This window comes from Momordica charantia, assembly GCF_013281855.1.
Source record: "Momordica charantia cultivar OHB3-1 chromosome 10 unlocalized genomic scaffold, Mcharantia_2.0 BLBB01000010.1, whole genome shotgun sequence".
Lineage (NCBI taxonomy): Eukaryota > Viridiplantae > Streptophyta > Magnoliopsida > Cucurbitales > Cucurbitaceae > Momordica > Momordica charantia.
In genome coordinates, this window is record NW_028275158.1 from 16388236 (window position 1) to 16391042 (window position 2807).

Below are 2807 nucleotides of genomic sequence, written 5' to 3' on the forward strand. Positions count from 1 at the left end.
AAAGTATCATGGGAGGCGCCAGGCGCCTGGGAAGCCTGCAGAAAAACTGGTTTTCTTCCAACTTTGCCCTTAATGAAACGCGTCTTCCAATGCATTTTGGTGGTTCCAACCGATGCATACGTGTAGAAGAAGTGTTCCACTATCAGTTTGAGCACGATTTGGTCAGTCAAAAGAGTTGGAAATGGGTGATTCACCATCGTTTTAGGACCTACCTAACCAATTCTGCACAGCTATAAATTCCAGCAACTTCTCCACCAAATTCATCAAGCCTTGCTTCCTTCTCTTGATCATTTTTAGTGTTTCTTTGTTGCTTTCTAAGTACTTTTGAGTTGCTTTCATTAGTTGCTTTTGGTTTTTAAATCCCGAGTACTTTACATTCTTTTATTGAGCTTTGTTTTGTTTCCATTTGTACTTAGTTATTTTCTACTTATTCAAATATATAAAAATCTAGCACTTTGCTTATTCTCTTTGCCTTTACTTTATTTTTAGTTAAGAGAGTTGTGTTTTTGGAGGAAAGAGCACGTGACACTCCCCCTTGCTTGAAAGAGAAGGGCGAAGCTCTCAATCCCGATAAAAACTCTCCGTTAGTTAACTTTTGTTTTTCACACATGCATTCCACATTCAACCATTTTACTTGCTGTATTTTCTTCAATATGTCTTTCTAAATTCCCGTCTCTAGCCGGGTTATGGATAGTTAGCCTTTTATGTCTAAAAAGGGTTGCTAAGAAGTAGTGTTTTTCCTTTCCATTCATTGCTCAACATGTTTTCCCAAAAAGTTAGGATTTAGAGAAGGCCACTGTAAGTCTTAACAAGTCAATACTGAAAAGGTTGCTTATTTGCATTGTTGAGTGGTTAAACCGAGGAGAGGAGCGCCTTAGACATAAGGGTTCCGCTCAAGTAGCCTAGACATAGGACCTTAACCCGAGGTTGCGACTATTTCCATCCTAAAACTAAGATATATCTCATAATAGACATATTAGGGAATGTCTTAGGACTTTGAACTTGCTTAGACATAAGTAAAGTGAGAAGCGTAGTCGTTGGTTTCTAAAGTAAAATGCATATTATCCTTAGCATGTCCTTGATTCTTTGTTGGCTAACATGAAGTAAATCGGGCTAGGTCTTATCATTCTAAGTCCAAATCCCAAATCCAAACCATTATTTGTGACCACTTCCCATTTTACAAGAATCACTCATTCCAACATTCACTATTCTTTAAAACTTTAGAGTTTGGAAATTGTTTAGAAGTCCTTGAGGATCGATACTTGGATACTCCATCCATTTTATATTACTCTGACAGGTGTGCGCTTGCATCTATATAATTGTTACCACGCTTAGCGCGTGCGTTCAGCATAAACGCCCAGTCAAGTTTTTGGCGCCGTTGCCGGGGACTTTAGTTTTAAAATTTATTTTCAAATTCTTTTAGTTTTTATTTTTGTGAATTGTTGTTGGGTGTAATTTCCATCCACCGTTTTTGTTCTATATTTTTGGTCGTTTATCTCACAAGGGTAAGTTAAAGTGCATGAGCACAAGATCTTTTCTTCTACCCCTTGACCCTGAGATTGAGCGGACCCTTCGAAAAACTCGAAAGGAGCAAAGACTTCGAAAACAACTAGAAAAGCAAAAAGAGAGAGAAGGTGAAATCAGTCCTGAAAGTGAGGTAGAGAGTACGAGCACATCAATGGCAGATATTCCACCTCGTGATCCGGTTGATCCACCTGCTGTTAACGGTAATATGAGGGATCATGCGAGAAATGATGAATTCAACCATATCCAGATGGCGGACAACAGAGACGTTGCAATGCGAGAATATGCCGCCACGGCTTTTCAGAACTTTGATTCAGGGATAGTCAACCCTATTCGAGCCCACGCAAACTTTGAGCTTAAACCAATGATGTTCCAAATGTTGCAGACAATTGGACATTTTGGAGGGCAGGAACATGAGGATCCACATGATCATCTGAAATCATTCATTCAAATTGCAAATGCATTTCGATTACCTGGTATAACAGACGATGCTCTGAGACTAACACTTTTTCCATTTTCTTTGAAGGACCAAGCTAGAGCATGGCTCAATGCATTTCCACCGGGATCCATCACCACATGGGGGTCGTTAGTGGAGAAGTTCTTAACAAAATTCTTCCCACCTACTCGCCACGCTGATATCAGAGAGGAGATCATCTCCTTTAGACAGTATGATCGTGAACCTGTTCACGAGGCGTGGGAGAGATTTAAAGAACTAATCAGGAAATGTCCGAACCATGGCTTGCCGGCATGCATCCCGATAGAACATTTCTTTAGAGGTTTATATCATCCTACTAAGATGATGCTAAACAATGCTGCCAACGGAGCCTTTACAAAGAAGACATTCAACGAGATAGTTGACATCCTAAATGACTTAGCTTCACATAACGAACTATGGTGTTCGCAAAGATCTAGGGCAGCACCAAAGAAGCAAGATCCAGCTGGAGTTTTGGCTCTGGACATTGCGACCTCGATGCAAAAAGAGATGGTTACAATGAACCAGAGGCTGAAAGAGATGGCATTGGGAATAAAAAATCCATTAGCCACGCCGATACAACCTGTGCAGTCGGATTATTGCACTCCTGCCCCTGTTTGCCAAGTCAACGATCTCATTTGTTCATTTTGCAGTGAAAACCATATTTATGATAATTGTCCACATAACCTTGCTTCTATTTTTTATGTAGGACATGGGAACAATAGGAACTTTAACCCATATTCGAACACCTACAACCTAGGTTGGAGGCACCACCCTAATTTCTCATGGGGAGGACAAGGAGGTTCGAGCG

General features: G+C 40.5%; 1 non-coding gene across 1 annotated transcript; it reads right to left on the reverse strand.

The window, feature by feature from the left end:
* Window positions 1-2158: 2158 nt before the first annotated feature.
* LOC148208680 (small nucleolar RNA R71) lies at window positions 2159-2265 on the reverse strand. Its single transcript, XR_015788644.1, has one exon. It is a non-coding gene; the product is annotated as a small nucleolar RNA R71 (small nucleolar RNA).
* Between the last annotated feature and the right edge of the window lie 542 nt (window positions 2266-2807).